The sequence below is a fragment of the Salvelinus alpinus genome, chromosome 16 (assembly GCF_045679555.1).
Source record: "Salvelinus alpinus chromosome 16, SLU_Salpinus.1, whole genome shotgun sequence".
NCBI lineage: Eukaryota > Metazoa > Chordata > Actinopteri > Salmoniformes > Salmonidae > Salvelinus > Salvelinus alpinus.
The window spans coordinates 26,348,009-26,368,368 of record NC_092101.1 but is presented as its reverse complement, the minus strand read 5'-3'; the positions used below and the strand labels follow the sequence as shown (position 1 = coordinate 26,368,368).

At 43.9% G+C, this 20,360-nt stretch overlaps 2 protein-coding genes across 6 annotated transcripts in view; one reads left to right on the top strand and one right to left on the bottom strand.

Moving 5' to 3' along the window:
- Window positions 1-20,360, bottom strand: part of ralgps2 (Ral GEF with PH domain and SH3 binding motif 2) — a 151,108-nt gene that overhangs the window by 17,904 nt on the left and 112,844 nt on the right. The gene's annotated exons all lie outside the window — the stretch shown is intronic.
- angptl1a (angiopoietin-like 1a) overlaps window positions 2,370-20,360 on the top strand; it is a 43,526-nt gene continuing 25,535 nt past the window's right edge. The window contains exon 1 of the mRNA XM_071345649.1: window positions 2,370-2,785. The gene's annotated coding sequence lies outside the window, so the exon portion shown is untranslated. The remainder of the gene's footprint in view (window positions 2,786-20,360) is intronic.

Here is a 20,360-nt window from a genome sequence, read left to right as displayed (position 1 = left end):
GTCTCCCAGTGTGTTGGATAGCAGACTAAACCAGGTTTTCCTTGAAGATTTTGCCTGTGCTTAGCTCTATTCTGTTTATTTTTATCCTAAAAACTCCCTCGTCCTTGCCGATAACAAGGATACACATAACATGATGCAGCCACCACCATGCTTGAAAATATGAATAGTGGTACTCAGTGATGTGTTGTGTTGGATTTGCCCAAAAAATAATGCTTTGTATTCAGGACACAAAGTTAATTTCTTTGCCACAGCTTTACTTTAGTGCCTTATTGCAAACAGAAAGCATGTTTTCGAATATATATCTTTTTTTGGTACAGGCCTTATTTTCACTGTCATTTAGGTTCGAACTGTGGAGTAACTACAATGTTGTTGATCCATCCTCAGTTTCTCCAATCACAGCCATTCAACTCCGGAACTGTTTTAAAGTCACCATTGGCCTCATGGTGAAATACCTGAGCGGGTTCCTTCCTCTCTGGCAACTGAGTTAGGAAGGATGCAAGTATCTTTGCAGTGACTGGGTGTATTGATACACCATCCAAAGTGTAATTAATAACTTCACCATGCGCTAAGGAATACTCAAATGTCAGATTTATTTTCTTTCCATCTACCAATAGGTGCCTTCATTGTGAGGCATTGGGAAAACCTCCCTGGTCTGTGATTGAATCGGTGTTTGAATATGTGTTTGAAATTCCCTGCTCGTCTGAGGGACTGTACAGATAAATGTGTCGGATACAGAGATGAGGTAGTCATTCAAAAATCATGTTAAACACTATTATTGCACACAGAGTCCATGCCACTTAAGCTCATTTGTATTCCTGAACTTATTTAGGATTGCCATAACAAAGGGGTTGAATACTTATTGACTAAAAAACATTTCAGCTTTCCATTCTGTTATTAAATTTGTAAACATTTCTAAAAACATAATTCCACTTTGACGTTATGGGGTATTGTGTGTAGGCCAGTGACGCAAAATCTAAATTTGATCAATTTGAAAAACTCAGGCTAACACAAAATGTGGAAAAAGTCAAGGGGTGTGAATACTTTCTGAAGGCACTGTATAGTGTTAATGAAATGCTCTTCACTCCTCTTCTTAGCCCAGCCAACTCCCTCTCTTTCTTGATGTCTCCATCTATCTTGGTCTCTCTCTCCATGACAGTACTACAGCTCTAAGCTTCCCAGTCTCTCATTACATAAATATTATCATTAGGAGACAAAGGCAGTAGCTGGTTTCCATCTCTGGAAATTGAGATTAATTTACAGCACCATTTAACTGCCTGTCGCTTTCTCCCATCACACTGTCTCCTACATCTCCCTCTCCATATATCTGTCATTCTATTCTCCTCTCTACTGCTTTCTATCCCCGTTCTATTTATCTCCCGCCCAGCACCACTGAACATAGAGCCTGTCATACCATCAAACTCTGATTAGAAGCAGAGAGAGAAGGGGAGAAAAGGAGGGAGATATAGGGAAGGAGAATGGGAGAGAGAGCGGGAGAGACAACAAAGGTTTAACCGCCATTACTGGTAATTTCATAGCGTGTCAGACGGATGACTACAGTTAGTCATGCAAGAGTGAAGTCTGCCCAGAATGTGTGTGGACACACAAATCTAGGACAAGAGTAGGAAGCAGTTACTAAGTCCCAGGGTAAAACAAGGTCCCTCTTTTCCTACTTTCCTCTCCTCTCCCCTGATCCCCCTCTTCTCATTCCAGTGTTCTATCTGGAAGTGTGTGGTACATGAATAGAACTCCCCATCTGGTGGGTTTAATTATCAACTAGTCTGACACCCCCCCAAAAAAACTTTCCAAAACATGTAGATCTGCTCTCTTTCTGACATCTCATATGGCTGAGGGAGGGAGGAGGGGAGGAAACGGGAGCGATAGGGGAGGTGAGGAAGAGGGTCTCTCCATACACCTGGAGCCTCCTTTGCATCTCTCTACAAAGTAGTGTGACCTACAAACACCCACTCGTGCACAGCTGTCTGTCTTACATAGTGTCTAAAGGAAGCTGCTGTAAACCCTGAGACGACGACATCAGAATTACTGTGGCACAGCATGAACCCTATCACTACAGGCTGGGGAGGAAGGGATGGACGGAGTCTCTGACTCACACAGAGGGGTATGCCAGAAAGAGGCTGGTGAGTTTGGAGTACTAGTGGGATGGGGGTTACTGGGGCAGACCTGGACCTGTGCGTGTGTCTGCTGTTCCTAACCCCAAACAAAGTAAGTTCAGAGTTCAAGAAATCAGTTTGAAGTTTCTCCAACTACCTACATCTTTCCTTAAAAAAACTACTTTTAGGGGGAGGTTCTTCTGATACCCCCTCTCTTTTTCTCAGACAGTGACATCAGAGGTGGGCTGGGGCATACCAAAAGAGACAGGGAGAAAAGGAGGTGGAAAAACAGCCTCCCTCCTCCAAACCCTCCTCTCCCTCCCTTCCCTCTCCAGCCAATCATTTGTGAAAACATTGAGGAACCAGAGCTCAGTAAGTAGAAGTAACCGGTAGTTTAGCCATGGACAGAGAGCTCCAGCTCTAAACCCTCACCCCAGCCTCACTGAGCCCACAGAGAGGAGACTTTGCTGGGCAGCAGGCTTCAAACAGCAAGCTTCTGGATTCTGAAGCGCCAGAGATCTAACCACATGACAGATGAGCACCTGTGTAAGATGGGAGAAGTGTAGATGAGCAGAGCCTGAGGAGGGGACTGAACTGGAGCACCGAGGCTCACTGAGGATTGCTTGTCAATACACCTACATCTGCTGAAGGATACGGTCTTACAAACACACACTTAGGTAAGCAGCTGCATGTCTCAGTCTGCCCCCCCCCCCCCTCTTTCTCACTCCATGCATTGTGTTGTGTAGCTATGTGAGCAGCTGGGAGAGCTCTGCTCTGCAGGAGAGGTTAGAACGTTCTGTTAGCAGTTATTTTCTGGATGCAGAAGAATCAGGGGAGTTTAGCAACGCTCTGTTTCTCCAGGGGACTGGTATCTAGATCGTTCTAGCTTTACCTTGAGGCTTATGTACAGCGAGACTCTGTACAGTGTGAGTGAGAAGGACTCCTCAGACACAGAGCCTGAGCCAGACATGCTGTATGTGGACGTCAAGGGAACTAGCTACACACAGGAGCTCAGCAACAGGTAACCCGCTATACTGTAAATGTCCATTCACTGCTGCTGGGCCTTTATTGGGATATGGAAACTTTACCTTTCAAGTATCCTGAGTGGTGCAGTGGGCTAAGGCACTGCATCGCAGTGCTAGAGGCGTCACTACAGTCCAGGGTTCGATTCCGGGCTGTATCACAACAGGCGATCGGGATTCCCATAGGGCGGTGCACAATTGGCCCAGCGTCGTCTGTGTTAGGGGAGGGTTTGGCCTTTATTTTAAATAAGAATTTGTTCTTAACTGACTTGCCTAGATCAATAAAGAGCATATAGGGAGCAGCAATGAGTCAGTGGACATTTACTGTATTTCACTGGAGTAACTTCCTTATCTCGGTCGAGCTGTAGTTTTTCCATAATTCTATTGTGTGACTGAGTGAGTGAGAAGGTCAGATGGAGAGATCAGAGATGTGGTGTGTGTGTGTGTGTGTGTGTGTGGACCCATGCTCCTGTTAAGCTTTGGTTTCCTAATATCCTCTCTGCCTGAGAATGAGAAATGGTTGTTAAATTAACCAGCATAGATTAAGGGTTAAATAAATAAGTCAACATTATGAGGTGGTGATACTCTACAGTGTGTGGCTGAATGTTACTCGCACACGCACGCATTTTGTGACAATCGATAGCGAATGGGGTTGTTTCTGAATTAATAGAAAGTTCCATTCATGGTGTCGTTTGAAGAAAAACAACCCTGATAATACAATGTAATTCTACTCTGACCACATCATCCTACAGCCAACGCAACCCTTCATCCAGACATCAGATAGAAACCACTCTAAACCTCACACTGACACTGGGGGCTTGGAACGCTTAGAACATCGGTCTGCTAGCGTTGATATCGCCACTCACAATTACGTGCAACTGTCTTGCTCTGCTGTCAAGTGAGATCCATGGAAAACTCTCTGCTCACTCTGGATGCACATCTGTTAATGCTGTATGACTGGGGATAGGGAATGCACGTATGAGCACAGCAACACAGTTCACATAGGCCAGTTCACATAGACAGTCTTAACAGCTAAAGCAGATCTTAAAAACAAAATGAGGGCAGGGCTAGACGTTATGAAAACGTTTCGTGAGGCGGAGGGTTTTTCAACAATCGATAAATCAGAGCAAATCACAGCACTAACTCATCTGACTGACACACAGAGACAGCGGCAGAGATAGAGATATGGGGGAGAGGGAGGGGGGGGGGAGAAGTGCTTGGCTCCCAGTTCACCTGAAACACATGTGTTGAGGGACTTAAATGGGTCAGCACTGTGGCTACAACAACCCTAACCCATCCTTATCAACAATTTTAGGTTATGTGGCTTGTGAAGGTACTGTAGTTAAACTACAGAGACAGCTAGTGGAGCTGGCTGGCCATAACAGCAGGCATGGGGCCAACCAAAACTATACCTCACAGTGGGGTGCTCCTGTGCTGCCCACCACAGGGCCCCAACGACACCCCTACGGTCTTCCAAACATCACTCTCTCCCTACCTCAGTAACAGACACACACGAGCTCATGATTCCCAGCACAAACGAGACTTGACATCCAAGTTTGAGACGATTCAAACTTAGACTTTTGAGGAATAGGTGTATTCATACGTGAATCTGAACAACTTAAACACACAATGCGGTCAGCCCACAAACACAACAGGTATTCAGTTTGCGCCTCTCGCTCTGACCACAAGCGGTTTACCCAGCCACAACACACACACTCGTATAACTGACCTTGTTGGGACACACAATTCAGTCCCATTCAAAATCCTATTTTCCCTAGCCCCTAACCCTAAAGGAGCTAGAAATAGCATTTGACCTTGTGGGGACTAACAAAATGCCCCCAGCTGGTAAATGTTTTTGTTTGTTTACTATTCATATGGGGACTTCTGGTCCCCACAAGTATAGTTGTACACACACACACACAGCGTTGTCCTCTGAGCCTGTAATCCATCACCTTTTAAGCAACACGAAATCTTAAAATCTGTTAACCCCCCCCGGGAATCTTTTTTGGGGGGGACAAGCGAGCACTTAGATGTGGCCATTTTCACAAATTCCTAGAATGTTTGGAATTCCATATAGTAAGGCATTTGAAAATTCTATAGCAATAGCCAAATCAGAACTACAGTAGGACATTATGCAAATAGGCCATTTGCCACACAGGCCTGCCATCATTCACTTTTAACTCAACTGTGTTTACAGGCAGTAGCAACAGCGCAACTTTAGAGCATTAGAACACATTCGCCAAAAGCCACAAAATACACCTGAATGGACTTCTGTAAATACCTCGGGTGTCCTCCTACATTTAGGAACTTCACAGTCCTATTGATCAAACAACCATGTAAAAGGTAGGTTCTATTGCCCTCAGTTGCTTATGCACATCAACAAGAACGACAACTAACACTAGCCAGACCAGAGCGAGATGAGCTAAAATCTAACAAGGGAACCATACATAAACCCTCTCACACTTTTTCAGCTAGTTGGCCGTCAAAATTGCACTGATAAACGGAAGGGAATAGTAGCCTGCTCGTCCTTCTGCAGCTTGCCTACCAATGCATGCTTGTCCCAACCTACGTTTTGACAGCTGAATGGGAACTTGCAAACCCGCCAATTTGATCGATGCCAAATACATCTGATTGACAACTAAGAGATATGCTAACTGTGGATAACAGTTGTTCAAGTTCAGCCTTAGCAAGCAAAGTGATTCGCATTTCTTGCTTGCTAACCAAAATGACAACTGAATCTCTAGCTGTAGCCACCTAAAAACGGTGAGGGGAAAAAGTTGGTCACTCACCCACTCCAATGTCATCCTCCCAGCAGCTAGCCAGCTGTTGGGAGGATGTCTAGCTAGCATTAGTTGATCTTGCTGGTGTGCATAAGCAACTGAAGGCAAGATAACCTACCTTTTCATGGCTGTTTGATCAATAGGACTGTAGCTAGCTAGCTAACGTTAGCTATTTAGCAATCTAAAAACGTGGAGTCAATCAGCAGACGGGCCATATTGAAAACAACTACGAGTTTGCGGGCCGGACATAGCCAATTTGTTTTTACAAAAAAAAATGTGCAACTAAGACCCAAACTGGCTATTGTTTTATTAGAAAAAATATGTCCCTTTATAATGTCCCCTACTGTATATAGCATAAACATATTAAAACAAGAGAAAAAAAAGTGTCCATGCTTGCTGCGATGCTAATTATTGCAAATAACAGAAACCTAGCTATAGGTTGTAGTAACATTTAAACTTATTTCATTTTTTTTTGCACTGCATGGCTCACCGGTGTGGTTGAATGCAGCGTCGCTGTATGGTGCACTCAAAATGTATTGTAGTTGAGTAGCCAGCCTAAGCTACTGCTCAAATGTTGCTGTAATAGGCCTACATGTTTCTCCTTTGCATGGTGTTTTGTTGCAGGTTTTGTTTTTTGGTTATTCGTCAAGCTTTAAAAACCGAAGCCAAACTTTAACATTTTGGTAGCCTTGCAAGACTGTGGCATGTTTCTGTACACTTTCCCTCCCCTGCAGGCAGTAAACGGGACACGAAAGCAGCGCAATTGAAGTTGAATTCACCGATGCTAGTGCATCAGGTTGTAATTTCATTAAGTAGAGGACTCAACTGTTGACTCATTTATGCCCACAGGCATTGTGTTCGACACCTGTGCTAGCCTATTAGCCCCGTTATGACTGATTTGTGATCATTGCCCTTGCTAGTTTGATTGTATTGACATTCCCAGCTTTAGTTACAGGTGTCCGTTTTTGTTTCAAAATATTGAGTCACTGGAACAGTTCATCCTGAATGTGTGCAGGCAGCAAACAATGTACCAGGCCATCTGTGATTTACAACCTGATATCAATATTTTTGGGGGCTACCAAGAAATGTATTGATGAATTATACTAATCATGCACTGAACTGCCTCCATCTATTCTGCCAAAAATACTTGACTGTACGTCAAGGCATTTTTGGTCAAATAGAACTTATTTTAAAACATCTTATATAATTATAAACTGGGAATTTTATATTTTTGACTGATATTATGATTGTTTCATATCTGCAACGCAGTCAGCTCCACTTTAAAACACTGTATTAACTACAATAAAACCCTCCATAACTATCAGTCAGCCGTTACCTGCACCAGTGGAAAGAACATATGCTTAAGGAGGAGAGGAAGGTGATATACTGTAGCAGACGAAAAGAGCTCATTCAAAGATCTGTTAAATGTTAAGGGAGAATCAAAGGACAGTGGGAGACGCAAGACACAGGCACACACAAAGCAAGAGTCAGAGGACACTGTGTGCGTGCAGCGGAGTACATAGAGGTTGTGTTCGGGTTGAGAGGAGAGTTATCTTGAGAGTGAGTGTGTGTGATGGAGAGAGTAAGGGAAGCCTTGTAGACACAAACATGGCGAAGCCCACGAGGGAGCTTTGTGTGTGAGACATGCTTGGGCTTTTGACACACAAAGAGTGATTGAGTTTGGGGTGGGGGGTGAAGGCAGAGTGGGGCCACACCCTACTACGCTGAGACCCCCACATTTGAAACTGAAACTCAACTAGGGTTCCAGTTCACACACACACGCCAATTCCTCCTTTGGCCGCCTTTCCTTCCAGTTCTCTGCTGCCAATGACTGGAACGAACTGCAAAAATCACTGAAGCTGGAGACCCATATCTCCCTCACTAGCTTACAGCACCAGCTGTCAGAGCAATTCACAGATCACTGCACCTGTACATAGCCCATCTGTAAACAGCCCATCCAACTACCTCCTCCCCATACTGTATTTACTTATTTATCTTGCTCCTTTGCACCCCAGTATCTCTACTTGCACAGTCATCTTCTGCACATCTACCATTCCAGTGTCTAATTGCTATATTGTAAATACTTCGCCACCATGGCCTATTTATTGCCTTACCTCCCTTATCTTACCTCATTTGCACTCACTGTATATAGACGTTTTCCCCCTGCTGTATTATTGACTGAATGTTTGTTTATTCCATGTGTAACTCTGTTGTTGTATGTGTCGAACTGCTGTGCTTTATCTTGGCCAAGTCGCAGTTGTAAATGAGAACTTGTTCTCAACTAGCCTACCTGGTTAAATAAATAAATAAAAAACACACTAGAAGAACCAAAACATCAACTCCAGTCTCTTAAGACATTCTGGGTTTGGGAGATCCAACCAGAGAACCAAAACCATATTGTTATAACGCCTTCCTATCATTCCCTCGGTTTTCCTCTTCATCCTACATGCAGGCTACAGGTCCAATTACAGTTGTGGTTTAGATTGACTTCCACGTCATAAACCCTTTGGTCTCGCTCTCTCATTTCCCCAAGCACTAGTTTACACCATGACTTAAATCACCCTACTCAAAGAAGTGACCACTATAACCCCACTTTCCCTAAATCCTACCCTCTCTCCCTTCCTCCACATCTTCCATCTCTGGTTCGATCAGTTAGTTGTAAGTATGACATGTTGTCTAGCGTGTGGAGGTTGCCTGGAATGTTGATGCTTTGCGCTCTCCTCTGACTGTTCCAAGTAATTGCTAACATGTTGAGGGTGCGTGTGAGAGACAGAGCAAATGGTGCGTTTGTGTGTGTCTGAAGAGGGAGCAAGCGCGATAACTGCTTTTTTGAGGGCGGTGGGGGGGGGACCAAGTGTGTGTGTGTGAACAGTAGGGTTCTGACAGGGCCATGTTTGTAGTAAACCTTTTACAACTGTGCTAAAGCATCCTCTCCCCTTCCTATGATCCCTCTATTCTCTCCTCTTCCCTCTGTTCTTTCGGGAGATGGATGTGTTGTGTGTTTGGGGGTTTTGGAAGCGGACTGGGAAAGTCTGAAGGCCAGATGGGACGTTGGAAGCTGGAACTGTCAGGCTGGGAAATACATAGTCTATAAAAAATATTAATAAAATAGCTTCCAAATATGGCCTCTCTTCCTGGTGCTGCTATCCATCAGACTGAACACTGACATATAGATGGAACATGCTCCATCAATCATAGCTGGGCATAACAGGTACACAAATCTGATGACTTCAATCAAAATGAAGGGGAAAGACGGAGGCCATACAGCCATATATATACACAGTACTAGTCAAAAGTTTGGACACACCTAATTAAAGGGTTTTTATTTTTAGTATTGTCTATAATGTAGAATAATAGTGAAGATATCAAAACTACGAAATAACACATGGAATCATGTAGTAACCAAAAAGTGTTAAACAAATCAAAATATATTTCATATTTGAGATACTTCGAAGTAGACACCCTTTGCCTTGATGACAGCTTTGCACACTCTTGGCATTCTCTCAACCAGCTTCACCTGGACTGCTTTTCCAACAGTCTTGAAGGAGTTCCCACATATGCTGAGCACTTGTTGGCTGCTTTTCCTTCACTCTGCGGTCCAACTCGTCCCAAACTATCTCAATTGGGTTGAGGTCAGGTGATAGTGGAGGCCAGGTCATCTGATGCCGCACTCCATCACTATCCTTGGTCAAATAGCCCTTACACTGCCTGGAGGTATATTTTGGGTCATTGTCCTGTTGAAAAACAAATGACAGTCGCACTAAGCTCAAACCAGATGGGATGGCGTATTGCTGCAGAAAGCTGTGGTAGCTATGCTGGTTAAGTGCCTTGAATTCTAAATAAATCACAGTGTCACCAGCAAAGCACCCCCACACCATCACACCTCCTCCTCCATGCTTCACGGTGGGAACCACATATCTGGAGATCATACGTTCACCTACTCTGCATCTCAAAAATCTCAAATTTGGACTCATCCGACTAATGTCTAATGTCCATTGCTTGCGTTTCTTGGCCCAAGCAAGTCTCTTATTACTGGTGTCCTTTAGTAGTGGTTTCTTTTCAGTAATTCGATCATGAAGGCCTGACGCACGCAATCTCCTCTGAACAGTTGCTGTTGAGATGTGTCTTGTTACTTGAACTCTGTGAAACATTTATTTGGGCTCTAAATTCTGAGGCAGTTAACTCTAATGCATTTATCATCTGCAGCAGAGGTAACTCTGGGTCTTCCTTTTCTGTGGCGGTCCTCATGAGAGCCAGTTTCATCATAGCGCATGATAGTTTTTGCGACTGCACTTGAAGAAACGTTCAAAGTTCTTGAAATGTTCAGAATTGACTGACCTTCATGTCTAAAAGGAATGATGGACTGTCATTTCTCTTTACTTATTTGAGCTTTTCTTGCCATAATATAGACTTGGTCTTTTACCAAATAGGGCTATATTCTGTACACCACCCCTACCATGTCACAACACAACACAGCTCAAACGCATTAAGGAAAGAAATTCCACAAATTAACTTAAGGCACACCTGTTAATTGAAATGCATTCCAGGTGACTACCTTATGAAGCTGGTTGTGAGAATGTCAAGAGTGTGCAAGGCTGTCAAGGCAAAGGGTGTCTACTTTGAAGATTTTAAATATATTTTGATTTGTTTAACACTTTTTTGGTTAATACATAGGTGTTATTTCATAGTGTTGATGTCTTCACTATTATTCTACAATGTAGAAAATAGTAAAAATAAAGAAAAACCCTGCAATGAGTAGGTGTGTCCAAACTTTTGACTGGTACTATATACAGTTGAGGTCAGAAGTTTACATACACCTTAGCCAAATACATTTAAACTCAGTTTTTCACAATTCCTGACATTTAATCCTAGTACAAATTCCCTGTCTTAGGTCAGTTAGGATCACCACTTTATTTTAAGAATGTGAAATGTCAGAATAATAGTAGAGAGAAAGATTTATTTCAGCTTTTATTTCTTTCATCACATTCCCTGTGGGTCAGAAGTTTACATGCACTCAATTAGTATTTAGTAGCATTGCCTTTGTCGGGTAGCCATTGTCGGGTAGCCTTCCACAAGCTTCCCACAATACATTGGGTGAAAAATTATAATAATAAATTGGGTGAATTTTGGCCCATTCCTCCTGACAGAGCTGGAGTAACTGAGTCAGGTTTGTAGGCCTCCTTGCTCACACACACTTTTTCAGTTCTGCCCACAAATTGTCTATAGGATTGAGGTCAGGGATTTGTGATGGCCACTCCAATACCTTGACTTTGTTGTCCTTAAGCCATTTTGCCACAACTTTGGAAGTATGCTTGGGGTCATTGTCCATTTGGAAGACCCATTTGCGACCAAGCTTTTAACTTCCTGATGTCTTGAGATGTTGCTTCAATATATCCGCATAATTTTCCTGCCTCATGATGCCATCTATTTGGTGAAGTGCACCAGTCCCTCCTGCAGCAAAGCACCCCCACAACATGATGCTGCCACCCCCGTGCTTCACGGTTGGGATGGTGTTCTTTGGCTTGCAAGCATCCCCCTTTTTCCTCCAAACATAACAATGGTCATTATGGCCAAACAATTCTATTTTTGTTTCATCAGACCAGAGGACATTTCTCCAAAAAGTACAATCTTTGTCCCCATGTGCAGTTGCAAACCGTAGTCTGGCTATTTTATGGCGGTTTTGGAGCAGTGGCTTCTTCCTTGCTGAGCGGCCTTTCAGGTTATGTCGACATAGGACTCGTTTTACTGTGGATATAGATACTTTGTACCCGTTTCCTCCAGCATCTTCACAAGGTCCTTTGCTGTTGTTCTGGGATTGATTTGCACTTTTCGCACCAAAGTACGTCCATCTCTAGGAGACAGAACGCGTCTCCTTCCTGAGCGGTATGACGGCTGCGTGGTCCCATGGTGTTTATACTTGCATACTATTGTTTGTACAGATTAATGTGTTACCTTCAGGCATTTAGAAATTGCTCCCAAGGATGAACCTGACTTGTGGAGGTCTACAATTGTAGAGGTCTTGGCTGATTTCTTTTGATTTTCCCATGATGTCAAGCAAAGAGGCACTGAGTTTGAAGGCAGGCCTCAAAATACATCCACAGGTACACCTCCAATTGACTTAAATTATGTCAATTAGCCTATCAGAAGCTTCTAAAGCCATTACGTAATTTTCTGGAATTTTCTAGAAAATGTAAACTTCTGACCCACTGGAATTGTGATACAGTGAATTATGAGTGAAATAATCTATCTGTAAACAATTGTTGGAAAAATTACTTGTGCACAAAGTAGATGTCCTAACCGACTTTCCAAAACTATAGTTTGTTAACAAGAAATTTGGGGAGTGGTTGAAAAACGAGTTGATGACTTCAACCTAAGTGCATGTGAACTTCCGACTTCAACTGTATGTTATATCTCTATATGACTTAGGAATGTATTAAATGTAAATGTAGACTACTACTTGTGATATATGTAATGGGGAATTGATAGACAGCAAACAATGCACACATTGTTTCATAACTTCAATGAATATGCACAAAATGGCAAGCGAGCACATTCTGGAGAGATGTGCATTCTCCATCTGAGCCACACTCCCCTTATTCTTGGACCATTAGACAGGTGTCTCATGTCCCATAAAAAGATTATATTTGTGACTGCTGGACTAAAATAATCTTACCCTAACAGAGAGAAAAGGTGAGATGGTGAGTGTCTCTTGTCCCGTTACTTCTCCATTAACAGCTCATGTGTGTGCAAGTGAGCGGGAGTATATGGCTGAGAGAGAAGCAAAGGATTGTGGCCAAAGTCATAGGTCAGCTGCCTATTAATAATCATTAGCGAGGTGAGCAGCCAGAGACTGATGGAGGTCACACTGTTTCCATCATGTAAGGCTGGGAGAGGGGGACAGGCCAGGGCAGTTCCAGAACATACTGGCACAGTTACAACCCACACACACACCACTAAGCTAGTTTTCCTTTGGCTGGGGTTGGACATTGCGACATCTGTTAGGGGATACACGAACCGTCCGCAGTGGTGCCTGAGCCAAAAATACTTATCTTTTTATTAAATTTAGTTGAGAAGGGGGAGAAAGGGAAAGAAAGGGTTGAGATTTCTAACTGGCTGTGTTTTCTGCTTTCCCAAGTCTGTCCATCTTCCCTCACCTCTGTCACCACCCATTATCTACTACAGCCTCAATACTGACCCAGAAAGAGGGAGGGAGGAGAGGACAGCGAGAGAGCAAGTCAGAAGAGAGGTAGAACAGTGTTACATCCGTACTATACTGTAGGTGATTGTTGGGGCGTAGTGTTCTGGAGACAGCCAGGGAGAGGAGTAGTGCATGTCCCACTTCCTCCAGATCCAACTCTCCATCTAACAGTCAGTCTGTATTTACCTCCCTCGTCAGTTATGCGGCTCTGGGTGTGTTGTGCAGGTCGGAGTTGCTTTGGTTTAATCGGCTTTGGTTGGACTGAGATTTAATCTGGCCTGGATGTCTTACTGAAAGAGACACTTCTCTTCAGCTTTTCTATACACTAACCTCTCAAACCTCCACCAGTCTCTGTATGTCCCAAATGGTACCGTATTCCATATACAGTGCATTCAGAAACATTTTGTTACGTTACAGCCTTATTCTAAAATGGATTAAATAAATGTTTATCCTCATCAACCTACACACAATACCTCATAATGACAAAGCGAAACCGCTTATAATTTTTTCCAAATTGATTAAACATAAATAACAAATACCTTATAGGGCACTAAATAGGCAATAAGGTATAGGAAATAAGGTGCCATTTGTGAGGTAGTCTGCAGCTGACTCAGTAGAGAGCTGGTTCGGTTTACATTCTGCCCCCTGCTAGACCCTTCCTGTAGGCCTTCACTAGGCGTTAGGGCACAGTGTACTGACACACAGAGTACAGGCCACTGACAGGTCTGGTCTGGATGATCTACTGTTGTGTTGTGCTTTACTTAGTGTAGACAGAGAGGGGGAGAGACAGAATGTAATGACAGTGGACAATGACAGGTATGTGTATGTGTATTGGTTTGTATGGAGTTAAAAACAGTAAAACTCCTCTCTCACAACCTGGAATGTCTTTCTTCTGGTGTTCTAGTTCTAAGAACCACCCCAGAGGGGAAAAAATGACCCTGAAGCATAGAGGGGGAGAGACAGAGATGAAAAGAGAGTAACAAAACAGTGACACTCAGGGGAGAGAGAGCAAGAGTGCAAGCATGATGGATGAGAGAAACATGTGCATGTGAGAAAGAGAGAACAGAAGATTGCGAGTGAGTCCGTCCTGTAATGTTACCTGTCACATTCCAGACACCTCTGCCCCTGGAGTGTCTCTCAGAGGGAGCCTGATAATGGCGCAATATGGGCATGGATGAAGGAGCTGCTAAACTTCATGGAACAAAAATATAAAACGTGCAACAATTTCAAAGATTTTAATGAGTTACATTTCACATAACGAAATTAGTCAAATGAAACATGGGACCAACACTTTACGTGTTGCGTTTATATTTTTGATCAGTATAGCTGCCTTTAGAGAGCGATGTGTGTGTATGCTTTTCAATAACCAGGTTTCCATCAAACCTTTTTATGTGAGTAAAGTACATGTCGGATAAAGAAAAGTCATCGCAGGCCTGATGAAAACTTTCCAAATGTAGACAAAACAAAACATACTAGACGAGGTGGGATCTTTTTGTGTCTGTAAAATTAATCATACGAGAAATGTCAGTGTAAACGTTTTTATGCGCAAATATAGATATAATCATCATCATATTGAAGTAAACTTGAAGTCACACGATGACGTGTGGTCCTTCCACTACGACTAGTCGAGAAAGCATGCAGTTTAACAGGCTACAGATATGAATGATGAATTTCACAGGGTGGTGAAAGTGCAAGGTGATGAGCTTGATGCTCCTTTCAATAAATATTAAGGGTCTTTTTCTGGTGACATGATGATCACTGCTTGGCTGCAGTTTGACAAATAAAAATTCTCACTATTTTGTCCATCATAATAATAATCTCATCATGTAGGCCAGGGGTACTCAACAGGTCCAGAGCCTGCTGGTTTTCTGTTCCACCTCATAATTAATTGAACCCGCCTAGTGTGCCAGGTCCAAATCAGTCTCTGATTAGAGGGGAACAATGAAAACAAGCAGTGGAACTGACTTCGAGGTCCAGAGTTGAGTTTGAATGATGTAGGCTACACGCTCTTGCCAACAGCATGCAGATATGAGTTGAAAATGTGATTGAAACCCATTTAACTTGTATTTTTTATTCGGAACCTGGGAATTTAACCTGAAAAAGGTATTATGTGCACTACTGTACGTCATCACGTACAACCATTCATCTGCAACAAGTCAATTTGATGGAAACATCTCTGCTGGGAAATCGCACATATTGTCTTTATGCGGATTTTAAAACATACACTACCGTTCAAAAGTTTGGGGTCACTTAATTTCTTTGTTTTTGAAAGAAAAGCAATTTTTTTGGTCCATTAAAATAACATCAAATTGATCAGAAATACAGTGTAGACACAATTAACTTTGTGAATGACTATTGTAGCTGGAAACGGCAGATTTTTAATGGAATATCTACATAGGCGTACAGAGGCATATTATCAGAAACCATCACTCCTGTGTTCCAATGGCACGTTGAATTAGCTAATCCAAGTTCATAATTTTAAAAGGCTAATTGATCATTAGAAAACCCTTTTGCAATTATGTTAGCACAGCTGAAAACTGTTGTTCGGATTAAAGATGCAATAAAACTGGCCTTATTTACACTAGTTGTGTATCTGGAGCATCAGCATTTGTGGGTTCGATTACAGGGTCAAAATGGCCAGAAACAAATAACTTTCTTCTGAAACTCGTCAGTCTATTCTTGTTCTGAGAAATGAAGGCTATTCCATGCGAGAAATTGCCAAGAAACGGAAGATCTCGTACAACGCTGTACGAGATCCGGCGCCGACAGAGATGGCCGCCTCGCATCGCGTTCCTAGGAAACTATGCAGTATTTCATTTTTTTTACGTGTTATTTCTTACATTGGTACCCCAGGTAATCTTAGGTTTTATTACATACAGTCGGGAGGAACTATTGAATATAAGAGCAACGTCAACTCACTATCATTACGACCAGGAATACGACTTTCCCGAAGCGGATCCTCTGTTTTGCCAACCACCCAGGACAATGGATCGGATCCCAGCCGGCGAACCAAAACAACGACGCCGTAAAAGAGGCAGATGAAGCGGTCTTCTGGTCAGGCTCCGGAGACGCTCCCGAGCATACTACTCGCCAACTCCAGTCTCTTGACAACAAGGTAGATGAAATCCGAGCAAGGGTAGCATTCCAGAGAGACATAAGAGACTGTAACGTTCTTTGCTTCACGGAAACATGGCTCACTCGAGACTCGGAGTCGGTACAGCCAGCTGGTTTCTTCACGCATCGCGCCGACAGAAACAAACATCTTTCTGGTAAGAAGAGGGGCGGGGGTGTATGCCTTATGATTAATGAGACGTGGTGTGATCATAACAACATACAGGAACTCAAGTCATTCTGTTCACCTGATTTAGAATTCCTCACAATCAAATGTCGACAGCATTATCTACCAAGAGAATTCTCTTCAATTATAATCATAGCCGCATATATTCCCCCCCAAGCAGACACATTGATGGCCCTGAACAAACTTAATTTGACTCTATGTAAACTGGAAACCACTGGCTGCATTCATTGTAGCTGGAGATTTTAACAAGGCCAATCTGAAAACAAGACTCCCTAAATTCTATCAGCATATCGATTGTGCAACCAGGGCTGGCAAAACCCTGGATCATTGTTATTCTAACTTCCGCGACGCATATAAGGCCCTCCCCCGCCCTCCCTTCGGAAAAGCTGACCACGACTCCATTTTGTTGCTTCCAGCCTATAGACAGAAACTAAAACAGGAAGCTCCCGCGCTCAGGTCTGTTCAACGCTGGTCCGACCAATCTGATTCCACGCTTCAAGACTGTTTCGATCACGTGGACTGGGATATGTTCCGCATTGCGTCAAACAACATTGACGAATACGCTGATTCGGTGAGCGAGTCTATTAGCAAATGCTTCGGCGATGTCGTACCCACAGCAACTATTAAAACATTCCCAAACCAGAATTGATGGTAGCATTCGTGTGAGACTGAAAGCGCGAACCACTGATTTTAATCAGGGTAAGGTGACCGGAAACATGACTGAATACAAATAGTGTAGCTATTCCCTCCGCAAGGCAATCAAACAAGCTAAGCATCAGTATAGAGACAAAGTAGAGTCGCAATTCAACGGCTCAGACACAAGAGGTATGTGGGTAGGGTCTACAGTCAATCAAGGACTACAAAAAGAAAACCAGCTCCGTCGTGGACCAGGATGTCTTGCTCCCAGACAGACTAAACAACTTCTTTGCCCGCTTTGAGGACAATACAGTGCCACGGCCCGCTACCAAAACCTGCGGACTCCCCTTCACTGCAGCCGACGTGAGTAAAACATTTAAACGTGTTAACCCTCGCAGGGCTGCAGGCCCAGACGGCATCCCCAGCCGCGTCCTCAGAGCATGCGCAGACCAGCTGGCTGGCGTGTTTACCGTCATATTCAATCAATCCTTATCCCAGTCTGCATTGCTTGCTGTTTGGGGTTTGGGGTTTTAGGCTGGGTTTCTGTACAGCACTTCGAGATATTAGCTGATGTACGAAGGGCTATATAAAATAAACTTGATTTGATTTGATGCTGTCCCCACATGCTTCAAGAGGGCCACCATTGTTCCTGTTCCCAAGAAAGCTAAGGTAACTGAGCTAAACGACTACCGCCCCGTAGCACTCACTTCTGTCATCATGAAGTGCTTTGAGAGACTAGTCAAGGACCATATCACCTCCACCCTACCTGACACCCTAGACCCACTCCAAGGTCCACAGATGACGCAATCGCAACCACACTGCACACTGCCCTAACCCATCTGGACAAGAGGAATACCTATGTGAGAATGCTGTTCATCGACTACAGCTCAGCATTTAACACCATAATACCCTCCAAACCCTGGGTCTCGACGCCACCCTGTGCAACTGGGTACTGGACTTCCTGACGGGCCGCCCCCAGGTGGTGAGGGTAGGTAACAACATCTCCATTCCGCTGATCCTCAACACTGGGGCCCCACAAGGGTGCGTTCTGAGCCCTCTCCTGTACTCCCTGTTCACCCACGATTGCGTGGCCATGCACGCCTCCCACTCAATCATCAAGTTTGCAGACGACACTACAGTGGTAGGCTTGATTACCAACAACGACGAGACTGCCGACAGGGAGGAGGTGAGGGCCCTCGGAGTGTGGTGTCAGGAAAATAACCTCACACTCAACGTCAACAAAACAAAGGAGATGATCGTGGACTTCAGGAAACAGCAGAGGGAGCACCCCCCTATCCACATCGACGGGACAGCAGTGGAGAGGGTAGTAAGTTAAGTTCCTCGGCGTACACATCACGAGCAAACTGAATTGGTCCACCCACACAGACAGTGTGGTGAAGAAGGCGCAGCAGCGCCTCATCAACCTCAGGAGACTGAAGAAATTCGGCGTGTCACCAAAAGCACTCAAACTTTTACAGATGCACAATCGAGAGCATCCTGTCGGGCTGTATCACCGCCTGGTACGGCAACTGGTGCGCCCACAACCGTAAGGCTCTCCAGAGGGTAGTGAGGTCTGCACAACGCATCACCGGGGGCAAACTACCTGCCCTCCAGGACACCTACACCACCCAATGTCACATGAAGGCCATAAAGATCATCAAGGACAACAACCACCCGAGCCACTGCCTGTTCACCCCGCTATCATCCAGAAGGCTAGGTCAGTACAGGTGCATCAAAGCAGGGACCGAGAGACTGAAAAACAGCTTCTATCTCAAGGCCATCAGACTGTTAAACAGCCACCACTAAAATTGAGTGGCTGCTGCCAACATACTGACTCAACTCCAGCCACTTTAACAATGTAAAAATTTATGAAAAAATGTATCACTAGCCACTTTAAACAATGCCACTTCATATAATGTTTACATAACCTACATTACTCATCTCATATGTATATACTGTACTCGATACCAACTACTGCATCTTGCCTATGCCGTTCTGTACCATCACTCATTCATATATTTTTATGTACATATTCTTCATTCCTTTACACTTGTGTGTATAAGGTAGTTGTTGTGAAATTGTTAGGTGAGATTACTCGTTGGTTATTACTGCATTGTCGGAACTAGAAGCGCAAGCATTTCGCAACACTCGCATTAACATCTGCTAACCATGTGTATGTGACACATAAATTTTGATTTGATTTTGTACTACTCCCTTCACAGAACAGCGCAAACTGGCTCTAACCAGAATAGAAAGAGGAGTGGGAGGCCCCGGTGCAGAACTGAGCAAGAGGACAAGTACATTAGAATGTCTAGTTTGAGAAACAGACGCCTCACAAGTCCTCAACTGGCAGTTTCATGAAATAGTACCCGCAAAACACCAGTCTCAATGTCAACAGTGAAGAGGCGACTCCGGGATGCTGACCTTCTTCTGTCCAGTGTGTGTTCTTTTGCCCATCTTAATCTTTTCTTTTTATTGGCCAGTCTGAGGGATGGCTTTTTCTTTGCAACTCTGCCTAGAAGGCCAGCATGCCGGAGTCGCCTCTTCACTGTTGATGTTGAGACTGGTGTTTTGCGGGTACTATTTAATGCCGCTGCCAGTTGAGGACTTGAGGCGTGAACCCAAACTTTTGAACGGTAGTGTGTGTGTGTATGTATGTATATATAAATAAAACGTCACCAATTGGATGGAAACCTAGCTAATGAAGAAAATGTGTAATTCCATATTTTTCAAACTTTCTGAATAGCCTGGAATTCATTCATCATTGGAACTGACCCCAACCCTGGTGTGCTACCTTCAGCAATACATAACCTTTTTTTGATTGAGTTCCGTTTTGCTGAACCTCCTCTTTCCTTCAGTTTGCTCCTTAAATTCTTGCACCTTGGTTGGAAAGTGAGGTAATGGCAGTGATCCCTTCCTTTTGTGTGTGTGTGTGTGTGTGTGTGTGTGTGTGTGTGTGTGTGTGTGTGTGTGTGTGTGTGTGTGTGTGTGTGTGTGTGTGTGTGTGTAGAGCTTGAAGATGCTAAAGCCATTAACAGGGCAGTGAGTATACAGGATACAGAACCTGGTTACGCTGTCAGGGGAATCTGCTGTTGGACTAACACACAGCCAGTGAAATAAAGAAAAGCACTCTACGCACACAGTACTGGCTCAGCTCGCTAACATACACTGACACAAGCAGGCTCCCTCTCACAGTATCGACACTACTGATCTAAGTGACAGATTTGACTCCAGGCCTGAGGAGCCACAACAGCATCATACAGGAGCCACACAGAGCCCCAGTTTCAGGGTGGGGGTGTTGAGTAGTGTTGTGTGGAC